The sequence below is a fragment of the Cibotium barometz genome, chromosome 38 (genome assembly GCF_041138505.1).
Source record: "Cibotium barometz isolate CiBa-2024 chromosome 38, ASM4113850v1, whole genome shotgun sequence".
Taxonomy (NCBI): Eukaryota; Viridiplantae; Streptophyta; class Polypodiopsida; order Cyatheales; family Cibotiaceae; genus Cibotium; species Cibotium barometz.
In genome coordinates, this window is record NC_141083.1 from 27,059,238 (window position 1) to 27,072,644 (window position 13,407).

Consider the following 13,407-nt stretch of genomic DNA (forward strand, 5'->3'; position numbering starts at 1 on the left):
CCTCATTCATACATCCACATCTACATGCATACCTCCACATCCATATTCATACATCCACATCTACATGCACATTCACATCCATACATCCATATCTATATGCATACATCCACATCTACATGTATACATCCACATCCGTATCTACATCCATTCATCCACATCCACATTCACATCCACACATCCTCATTCATACATCCACATCTACATGCATACCTCCACATCCACATTCATACATCCACATCTACATGCACATTCATACATCCACTTCTACATGCATACACATCCACATTCACATCCACACATCCTCATTCATACATCCACATCTACATGCATACCTCCACATCCACATTCATACATCCACATCTACATGCACATTCATACATCCACTTCTACATGCATACACATCCACATTCACATCCATACATCCACATCCACATCCACTCATCCCATACTCAATCTTATCACATGTCATATAACTCTTAACTCATCCTATCACATCTCAATATCTATTTATAGAATACAAGAGAATTCTTATATTTGATATAAGATTTCTTTACGCATGCATAAATTCTATTTTTAAGAGAATAACACTTTCGAAATAAAATCAATCTTTTATGCATCTTCCTATGCATAAATTCATTTTAAATGAGAATGACACTTTTGAATTAAAATCAAATTCTTTATGCATCTATCCATGCATAAATCCAATTTAGTAGGAATTACACTTTTAGAATAAAAGAATTTCTCTTATGCATCTTGTTTATGCATAAAATCCATTTATGATGAAAATCACACTCTTAATATAAAAATTATATCCTTTAAGCATATGTTTATGCATACAATTATTTTATGATGAAAATCATTCTTTTAATATAAAAATTTATCCTTTATACATATGTTTATGCATACAATTCATTTATGAAGAAAAATCATTCTTTTAATAAAGAATTTCTCTTATGCATCTTAATTATGCATAACATAAAAATCAATTTCTCCATGATTATAATAAAATTCTTTTAATTAATCTAGGATGATAATTCCTAGAATATGGTAGGAAGTCCTCTTTTCATGCTTTGAATGAAATTATTTTATGAGTAATTTTTATAAAAATTTTGCCATAGCTCCGCTACTATGACTGATAAATCTCAATTATTTTAAAAGATAAAGTTTATCATTAAGAAAATGATTAGAATAATTCCTAATTGGATCATTAACCCATAATGGATTGAATCATCAATATTTATGAAATACATAAACTAAAAGCATAGGGGAAAGTCATTAATTTAGCTTCAAGCATAGATTAATCTTGGATTAAGGAAAAGCTTTATGAAAAGCTTCATTTGGATTGAGAATAGGTCATGAGAATGACCATTTCTTGAGTGAGAGAGAGAGATTACATAAAAACCATTAGAATAAAGTATAAATAAAAATTTATGTAATTCTTTACTATCATTAATCAATTAACTTCAATAGCATTCATCAATTTATGTAACTCTTTACTACCATTCATCAATTAACTTCAATAGCATTCAAAAACTATTCCAATTAAGCTTCTCAAGCTTGAGGGGTTGAGAAGAGAGAAACATTGAGAAATTATAGAAAAGATCAAAATTCACCACTTACCTTACAAATTGCTTGATTCTTTGTTCACGGTAGAGGCCCCCAACCAATCAATTGGTTTAGTATGTTGATGGAGCCACCAATGGGGATTGAAGAAAGAGGGAAGCTCCAATTTCTCCAATTTGGAGAAAATTTTAGAGAATAGTAAAAATTAGCATTATTTTAGCATAGTAAAATTCTCCTCCTTTTTTTCAAAGGATTCATGTTCTATTTATAGGAGAGGGAGGCTCTAACCAAAGATAACTGATTTCTAGAATTTTCCAATTTCAGTTTGGTTGAATTTGGACTAGATTTGGACCTAGTTTGGTTCCTTTTTGATTCGGTTTGGTTCCCTTTTGATTTGGTTTGGTTCAAGAGAGAGGAGAGATAAAAATATCACATTATTTTTGAGTTTAAAACTCATTCAAGCATGTGAAATATGCACCTCCTTTAAGGGACTCCCCTTCCTTACATATGTATCAAAATGGAATCATTATACCCAAAATATCTCATTTTTTAGTAATACTCATAGTTTCTTACTAATAAACCTTGTACATATTCAACTCTTCATCTTATGTGAGCATTTACTCATTTTGGATTCCCAATTTATCTCATTTTTTTGATATTACTCATAGTTTTTTACTAATAAACCTTGTACATATTCAACTCTTCATCTTATGTGAGCATTTACTCATTTTTGGATACCCAATTTATCTCATTTTTTTGATATTACTCATAGTTTCTTACTAATAAACCTTGTACATAGTCAACTCTTCATCTTATGTGAGCATTTACTCATTTTTTGGTATCTTATTTTACAAATTGGATTTATCTCCTCCCTACACATGGATTGATGCTATTGGCCCATAGGAACCTTAATTGGACCATAATCCAAAAATTTCTGAAAATCTAGACTCTTAGGCTCGGCGGAACTATCGGCTTTATATCCTTGATAGTTTGATATTATGTTGTTATTGCCGTTGTTGACATTGTGAGATACATTATGTTATTGTTTTTGCCGTTGTGGTAGAATTTGGAGTTGTATTTGAGTATGTTATATTTTACTTAGAATGTGATGATGGTGATTATGTGTAGAATTTATTACCTTGTGTATATGTACTAGTGGTGGGGATTGTGAGTGTATGCTTATAGGTTCAGATACAATCTCTTTCTGCATGTGTATAGACATCCATTGTAAGATCCCTGTTCCCACCGAGCAACGGATTCAGGGTACTGGCAGCGGAAGTAGCGCTTCTCGCGCGGAACAGGGGTCCCACACTCGGGGCCTCGCCCATGGATATCCGGATAAGAGACTAATCCGTCGGTTGTTCCAAAACCGAACCCGAAAAAACTTCCTCTACCGGAAAGCACGGGCGATTCCACCAGGATAACTTTTTACTCTAACGTAGTCAAGATCATTTCTGATCGAGATGATCCGATTACATCTATAAGATACTTAATCAGTTCAAGGAAGAAACTTGCACTTGGATCATTGGGATCAACGCTTTTTTCCCCATTCAAGAGGCACAGCCGTTGATTCCTATCCATAGAACAGTTTCTGTCCGGGATTTTTTTTTTCTATCGTAAAAACAAAAGTTTGAGTCTCGATTTACGGATCCATCAGTCCAGCCTAACCCCATCCAATCCCATGGGTTAGCCAACCGCCCAACCACTGTAGTGATGGGATCCAATTAAAAATTTGGTTAGGTTTTGTCCCGGGTACCAAGGAAAAGAGTTCCAAGGCCCCCTAGCCGGATGTTCATGCAAAATAAAACTAGTCACACCACTCACACACCCAATATGAAATTGCCTTTTTCAACCAAATTCAACCAGTTTAAAACAATCCTTTAATAAAACCATAGTATCATTGATCACCATCTTCCAATTTATCCAATTGATTCTTAATTTCCCATCATTCCTTCATCAGAGTATCTATGGCATCATTGGCAACTAGAACGCTCAAGAGCCGTTTCGATAGTTCCTAGCCCATAATACTTGGCAATATAATCACTTAACATGATGGACTCTCGTTGAAGATCAGCAAGATCAACCAACAGATCCATATAAGGAGCCATGGACTCATCCATTGAAGACCAGCAAGGTCAATCAACCAGATCCATGCTCGATTTCAGAAAACAACTCCAACTCTGTTCCAATATCTTCCTCGACGCACGCGTGGGTATCCTAGGCGACCCAGAGCCCGAGCACCGTATGGTCAGCACCCTCTAGGATCCTTCGCAGGTAACCTAGCGCTTCACGCATAGGCCGCTTCCTTGGCCCCTCATCCACCGTACCGGAAGCTCACCATTTTAATCGCACCGAGGCTGGTCAAGACCTCGGCCGACCTTGCTACGCGAGACGTCCTTCATTGACTCCCCGTCAGCAGTTGCAACTTTCTCATCACGACCTTAATCACAAGACGGTCAAAATGCTCCCCCCAGCATTCTTGACATAAAACAATCATTTACAGACAGCATTTACAAACAGCATTTACAAACAGTTTACAATACAATTTCTATTTTAACTTTCATTTTTCCACATTATCCCTCCTCAATCTACATTACTTATTCCATATTCCATTTATATGTATACTCATCCCATCACATCATTTCCATCTCATCACTTCAGATTCCCTCACATCACAATCGTATATTCACATCCATACATCCACAACTATATGCGTACATTCACATCTACATGCATACATCTACATCCCTATGCATACATCCACATCCACATTCACATTCACCTCCATACATCTACATCTACATGCATACATCCACTCCACATTCACATCCACATCTATACATCTACATCTACATGCATACATCCACCTCTACATCCACATCTACGTCTATACACCTACATCTACATGCATACATCCCCATCCACATCCACATCTACATCTATACATCTATATCTACATGTATACATATACATCTCCATTCACAACTACATCTACATGCATACATCCATATCTCCATTCCCATCTACATCTATACATCTACATCTACATGCATCCATCCACCTCCACATCCACATCTACATCTATACGTATACATCTACATGTATACATCCACATCTCCATTCACATCTACATCTATACCTCTACATCTACATGCATCCATCCACATCTCCATTTACATCCTCATCTACACATCTATTTCTACATGCATACATCCACGTCCCATGCATACATCCACCTCCACATTCACACTCACAGCCATACATCTACATCTACATGCAACATCCACATCTCCATGCATAATAAAATTCTTTTAATTAATCTAGGATGATAGTTCCTAGAATATGGTAGGAATTCCTCTTTTTATACTTTGAATGAATTTATTTTATGCGTAATTTCTATAAAAATTTTGCCATAGCTCCGCTACTATGACTGATAAATCTCAATTTTTTTCTAAGGGATAAAGTTCATTATTAAAGAAATAATTAGAATGGTCTCTAATTGGATCATCAATCCATAATGGTCTCTAATTGGATCATTAAGAAAACAATTAGAATGGTCTCTAATTGGGTCATCAATCCATAATGGATTGAATCATCAATGTGCATAAACTAAAAGCATAGCAAAAAGCCATTAATTTGGCCTCAAGCATAGCTTAATCTTGGATTAAGGAAAGGCTTTATGAAAAGCTTCATTTGGATTGAGAATGGTTCATGAGTATGACCATTTCTTGAGTGAGAGAGAGAAATTACATAAAAACCATTAGAATTTAAACATAAATGGAAATTAACTTCTATAGCATTTATTAAATTATGTAACTCTTCACTACTATTCGCCAATTAACTTCAATAGCATTTAAAAAACCATACCAATTAAACTTCTCAAGCTTGAGAGGGGTTGAGAAGAGAGAATCATTGAGAAATTATAGAAAGATCAAAATTCAATATACTTACCTTATAATTTGCTTGATTCTTTATTCACGGTAGAGGCCCCCAACCAATCAATTGGTTTAGTATGTTGATGGAGCCACCAATGGGGATTGAAGAAAGAGAGAAGTATCAAAAACTAGTGAATTATTAAAGAATTCACAACTCTTGGCTTAGGTAGAGTAGAGTAACAATGCATAAGACACTCTATATTTTGGCTTAGGTGGAGTAGAGTAACAAGCATAAGACTCTATCTAATTTGGCTTAGGTGGAGTAGAGTAACAAAGCATAAGACTCTATCTAATTTGGCTTAGGTGGAGTAGAGTGACAAAGCATAAGACACTATATATTTTGGCTTAGGTGGAGTAGAGTGACAAAGCATAAGACACTATATATTTTGGCTTAGGTGGAGTAGAGTGACAAAGCATAAGACACTATATATTTTTCAACAAGGGGAGGCTTCTATTTATAGGAAAATTTGAGCTCCTAACCAAACAAACTGATTCTAGAATTTTCCAAGTCAGTTTGGTTGAATTTGGACTAGATTTGGACCTAGTTTGGTTACTTTTTGATTCGGTTTGGTTCCATTTTGATTTGGTTTGGTTCAAGAGTTATGAGAGATAAAAATATCACATTATTTTTGAGTTTAAAACTCATTCAAGCATGTGAAATATGCACCTCCTTTAAAGAATTCCCCTTCCTTACATATGTGTCAAAATTTTATTGCTCATAGTTTTTTACTAATAAACCTTGTACATTTTCAACTCTTCATCTTATGTGAAATATGCACCTCCTTTAAAGAACTCCTCTTCCTTACATATGTGTCATAGTTTTTTTACTAATAAACCTTGTACATTTTCAACTCTTCATCTTATGTGAAATATGCACCTCCTTTAAAGAACTCCCCTTCCTTACATATGTGTTTATTTACTAATAAACCTTGTACATTTTCAACTCTTCATCTTATGTGAAATATGCACCTCCTTTAAAGAACTCCCCTTTCTTACATATGTGTTTATTTACTAATAAACCTTGTACATTTTCAACTCTTCATCTTATGTGAGCATTTACTCATTTTTGGATACCCAAAATATCTCATATTTTTAATATTGCTCATAGTTTTTTTACTAATAAATCTTGTATATTTTCAACTCTTCATCTTATGTGAGCATTTACTCATTTTTGGGTATCTTCTTTTACAAATTGGATTTATCTCCTCCCTACACATGGATTGATGCTATTGGCCCATAGGAACCTTAATTGGACCATAGTCTAAAGATTTATGAAAATCTAGACCCTTAGGCTAAGGTTCTTTATACCTATTTCCAATTAATTCCAATTGCACATTGGAAAATTCTTTTTAAATTTCTGTTTCAAGAGAACTCATCTGAATTATAAGAGATATTTTTCTATCCAGAAATATTCAGAATCTGAATATTCTCTCTCTAGAATATTTTCTCTCTCTAGGTTAAAACAGTCACAAACAAGATCTCTTATATTTCAGAAAAGGAATTGATTACAGGGGAATATACTAGACATCAAAAAGGGGTTGGGGGAGGAATCTTACATTCTACCCCACTTAAAAAATGCGAGATGTCCTCATCTCGCAAACTGGGATAATTTTACAAGATGCACGAATATGAGATTGAGAAAAATTTTAATCAAGATTAACCACCAAGAAAAGTCTTAAAGAGAGCAAGATTCAAAATAAGAACAAGATTTAAACTTTATTCATTCACGAAACTTATACAGTAAAGATAGAAGAACTCTTTACACTTCCATAAGCCCGTCCATCATATGGTCACAAAAGCAGTCCTCACAAGCTGCACAAGTATAGGGTAACTCATCTATGGGAATGATTCTGCTGGTTATTGCCGCACCTATCTCAGTGGTATGAGGTGATCTAACAAAAGGACCTCTGAGAGGCAAGCCAAAAACGGGATAAAGGCATATCTTCTCATGAGGAAGAAAACACGCCAGTAAGAAGACCCGTTCAGAAAACCCAAGATGCCTTGATCTCATGACGCAGTAGTATCGGGGACCCAAACCCAAAGCTTCAATAACCATGGCCAAGCGGACATTGTTACGAAAGTGCTGCTGACCCCAGGGTGTTACCCTAGTTATGTTTTGATAGGTCCGCCATTTGGTCTGCGCTACAGAAGTTCCTAGGTGAGGAAAAAGTGAGCGCTCATACTGTTCTATAAAGTCTTTCTTCACAGACTCTCTTGCGTCTTGAAGGTGAGAAATCATCAGGGATAAAACTAATTCCTGTTGCCAAGCCATGAAGGAGATTAAAAAAGAAAGGAGATTGATGGGAGTAAGATTACTGTGAGCGGCAAGTAAAAATTACAACTTATATAAAGGAAGGAGCTAGCGTAACCTAGAAGCCAACGGTAACTTGCCACTGAAGTTTTACCATCTTTCCATGATTTGAGTTTGACACATTTTTCTATAGAAGGCATTAAGAATTTTGAGATGAGGGAATAAAAGAAACTTGTAGGCTAAGTCACCTACTTTCATTGAATTCAGATATAAGGGTCACAATATCTGGGGGATAACTTCTTATACTCCCCAAGAGATAAAGAACTTCTTTTGGGCCGTACTCGAATGAAAACCAAAACCTTGGTATCCAAAACACCGATTCTCACTTCTGGACTCATTGTTCTAAAGCCTTAAAACAGGTGGGACTCCTGAGAAGTATTCTAGGAAAAGGGTCTTCCTTTTTTAAACAGAAATTTTCTTTTATTTTAGAGAGGGAATAATTATAAGATCAGAAAGGAAGATTCTTACTCCAGTATACCTCGAAGGTTGGGGAGGAATCTTACATTCTACCCCACTTAAAAAGTGCGAGATGTTCTCATCTTGCAAGGTAGAGGACAGCTCATTTTCTTAAGATCCAATTTTATTATGGGTTCCTTATATTCTGGTCAACCCAACAGAACACTGGGATAAATATCCCTTATATAGAACTCATCATTAAATAACAATTCATTCAGATCATATCATTCATATCTTTAACATGATAAAGGTCCATTAGACCGAAAAGTTTCCTTCGGAACATTCCTTCCCACGAAAATTTCAGTCAAGCAAGTTCTCAATTTGACATCCCTTAACTTGATCTACCGGTCAAGTATTAACAGTAGCAATCTGACAGCACAATCCACTAATCTCATAGTGATTTGCTGAATTCGTTATCATCATTCTAGTTATGAATATCATCACAGGGACTCGTCCCATTCCCCCTCATTGTGGTTTCATTATATTTCAACTAATTTTTAAAAATCAATATTTTTTTTTCAATCAGCATTTTCAATCAGCATTTTCAATCAGAATCCAAATCAATTCATCAATTCTCAAACAGAATTAAAAATCATATCAATCACATTCGAAATCATCATCTGGATAGCATTAACACTTATAATTTCAAGTCTTAGATTTACTTGTATATACTGTCAGTAAAGAGCTGCAGTATACTCTCGGTATATACGTGTAGTCACGGCCCTTGGAATTATAAGGTAAATACTATCATGTCTAGGCCTCAAGCAAGTCAGGGATTCTATATAATTGCGGTACTTCCATCTGAAGAACCGATTACCAAATTATGAATTTCAGTTTGAATATCAAATTGTATGAATTATATCACACAATTATAACCTTTTGGTGTTTCTTGATAATTTCTTGACATATTTGTCTTCTCAGTTGATCTTTATTAACCAAATGCTCTGATACCAACTGTAAGATCCCTGTTCCCACCGAGCAACGGATTCAGGGTACTGGCAGCGGAAGTAGCGCTTCTCGCGCGGAACAGGGGTCCCACACTCGGGGCCTCGCCCATGGATATCCGGATAAGAGACTAATCCGTCGGTTGTTCCAAAACCGAACCCGAAAAAACTTCCTCTACCGGAAAGCACGGGCGATTCCACCAGGATAACTTTTTACTCTAACGTAGTCAAGATCATTTCTGATCGAGATGATCCGATTACATCTATAAGATACTTAATCAGTTCAAGGAAGAAACTTGCACTTGGATCATTGGGATCAACGCTTTTTTCCCCATTCAAGAGGCACAGCCGTTGATTCCTATCCATAGAACAGTTTCTGTCCGGGATTTTTTTTTTCTATCGTAAAAACAAAAGTTTGAGTCTCGATTTACGGATCCATCAGTCCAGCCTAACCCCATCCAATCCCATGGGTTAGCCAACCGCCCAACCACTGTAGTGATGGGATCCAATCAAAAATTTGGTTAGGTTTTGTCCCGGGTACCAAGGAAAAGAGTTCCAAGGCCCCCTAGCCGGATGTTCATGCAAAATAAAACTAGTCACACCACTCACACACCCAATATGAAATTGCCTTTTTCAACCAGATTCAACCAGTTTAAAACAATCCTTTAATAAAACCATAGTATCATTGATCACCATCTTCCAATTTATCCAATTGATTCTTAATTTCCCATCATTCCTTCATCAGAGTATCTATGGCATCATTGGCAACTAGAACGCTCAAGAGCCGTTTCGATAGTTCCTAGCCCATAATACTTGGCAATATAATCACTTAACATGATGGACTCTCGTTGAAGATCAGCAAGATCAACCAACAGATCCATATAAGGAGCCATGGACTCATCCATTGAAGACCAGCAGGGTCAATCAACCAGATCCATGCTCGATTTCAGAAAACAACTCCAACTCTGTTCCAATATCTTCCTCGACGCACGCGTGGGTATCCTAGGCGACCCAGAGCCCGAGCACCGTATGGTCAGCACCCTCTAGGATCCTTCGCAGGTAACCTAGCGCTTCACGCATAGGCCGCTTCCTTGGCCCCTCATCCACCGTACCGGAAGCTCACCATTTTAATCGCACCGAGGCTGGTCAAGACCTCGGCCGACCTTGCTACGCGAGACGTCCTTCATTGACTCCCCGTCAGCAGTTGCAACTTTCTCATCACGACCTTAATCACAAGACGGTCAAAATGCTCCCCCCAGCATTCTTGACATAAAACAATCATTTACAGACAGCATTTACAAACAGCATTTACAAACAGTTTACAATACAATTTCTATTTTAACTTTCATTTTTCCACATTATCCCTCCTCAATCTACATTACTTATTCCATATTCCATTTATATGTATACTCATCCCATCACATCATTTCCATCTCATCACTTCAGATTCCCTCACATCACAATCGTATATTCACATCCATACATCCACAACTATATGCGTACATTCACATCTACATGCATACATCTACATCCCTATGCATACATCCACATCCACATTCACATTCACCTCCATACATCTACATCTACATGCATACATCCACTCCACATTCACATCCACATCTATACATCTACATCTACATGCATACATCCACCTCTACATCCACATCTACGTCTATACACCTACATCTACATGCATACATCCCCATCCACATCCACATCTACATCTATACATCTATATCTACATGTATACATATACATCTCCATTCACAACTACATCTACATGCATACATCCATATCTCCATTCCCATCTACATCTATACATCTACATCTACATGCATCCATCCACCTCCACATCCACATCTACATCTATACGTATACATCTACATGTATACATCCACATCTCCATTCACATCTACATCTATACCTCTACATCTACATGCATCCATCCACATCTCCATTTACATCCTCATCTACACATCTATTTCTACATGCATACATCCACGTCCCATGCATACATCCACCTCCACATTCACACTCACAGCCATACATCTACATCTACATGCAACATCCACATCTCCATGCATAATAAAATTCTTTTAATTAATCTAGGATGATAGTTCCTAGAATATGGTAGGAATTCCTCTTTTTATACTTTGAATGAATTTATTTTATGCGTAATTTCTATAAAAATTTTGCCATAGCTCCGCTACTATGACTGATAAATCTCAATTTTTTTCTAAGGGATAAAGTTCATTATTAAAGAAATAATTAGAATGGTCTCTAATTGGATCATCAATCCATAATGGTCTCTAATTGGATCATTAAGAAAACAATTAGAATGGTCTCTAATTGGGTCATCAATCCATAATGGATTGAATCATCAATGTGCATAAACTAAAAGCATAGCAAAAAGCCATTAATTTGGCCTCAAGCATAGCTTAATCTTGGATTAAGGAAAGGCTTTATGAAAAGCTTCATTTGGATTGAGAATGGTTCATGAGTATGACCATTTCTTGAGTGAGAGAGAGAAATTACATAAAAACCATTAGAATTTAAACATAAATGGAAATTAACTTCTATAGCATTTATTAAATTATGTAACTCTTCACTACTATTCGCCAATTAACTTCAATAGCATTTAAAAAACCATACCAATTAAACTTCTCAAGCTTGAGAGGGGTTGAGAAGAGAGAATCATTGAGAAATTATAGAAAGATCAAAATTCAATATACTTACCTTATAATTTGCTTGATTCTTTATTCACGGTAGAGGCCCCCAACCAATCAATTGGTTTAGTATGTTGATGGAGCCACCAATGGGGATTGAAGAAAGAGAGAAGTATCAAAAACTAGTGAATTATTAAAGAATTCACAACTCTTGGCTTAGGTAGAGTAGAGTAACAATGCATAAGACACTCTATATTTTGGCTTAGGTGGAGTAGAGTAACAAGCATAAGACTCTATCTAATTTGGCTTAGGTGGAGTAGAGTAACAAAGCATAAGACTCTATCTAATTTGGCTTAGGTGGAGTAGAGTGACAAAGCATAAGACACTATATATTTTGGCTTAGGTGGAGTAGAGTGACAAAGCATAAGACACTATATATTTTGGCTTAGGTGGAGTAGAGTGACAAAGCATAAGACACTATATATTTTTCAACAAGGGGAGGCTTCTATTTATAGGAAAATTTGAGCTCCTAACCAAACAAACTGATTCTAGAATTTTCCAAGTCAGTTTGGTTGAATTTGGACTAGATTTGGACCTAGTTTGGTTACTTTTTGATTCGGTTTGGTTCTATTTTGATTTGGTTTGGTTCAAGAGTTATGAGAGATAAAAATATCACATTATTTTTGAGTTTAAAACTCATTCAAGCATGTGAAATATGCACCTCCTTTAAAGAATTCCCCTTCCTTACATATGTGTCAAAATTTTATTGCTCATAGTTTTTTACTAATAAACCTTGTACATTTTCAACTCTTCATCTTATGTGAAATATGCACCTCCTTTAAAGAACTCCTCTTCCTTACATATGTGTCATAGTTTTTTTACTAATAAACCTTGTACATTTTCAACTCTTCATCTTATGTGAAATATGCACCTCCTTTAAAGAACTCCCCTTCCTTACATATGTGTTTATTTACTAATAAACCTTGTACATTTTCAACTCTTCATCTTATGTGAAATATGCACCTCCTTTAAAGAACTCCCCTTCCTTACATATGTGTTTATTTACTAATAAACCTTGTACATTTTCAACTCTTCATCTTATGTGAGCATTTACTCATTTTTGGATATCCAAAATATCTCATATTTTTAATATTGCTCATAGTTTTTTTACTAATAAATCTTGTACATTTTCAACTCTTCATCTTATGTGAGCATTTACTCATTTTTGGGTATCTTCTTTTACAAATTGGATTTATCTCCTCCCTACACATGGATTGATGCTATTGGCCCATAGGAACCTTAATTGGACCATAGTCTAAAGATTTATGAAAATCTAGACCCTTAGGCTAAGGTTCTTTATACCTATTTCCAATTAATTCCAATTGCACATTGGAAAATTCTTTTTAAATTTCTGTTTCAAGAGAACTCATCTGAATTATAAGAGATATTTTTCTATCCAGAAATATTCAGAATCTGAATATTCTCTCTCTAGAATATTTTCTCTCTCTAGGTTAAAACAGTCACAAACAAGA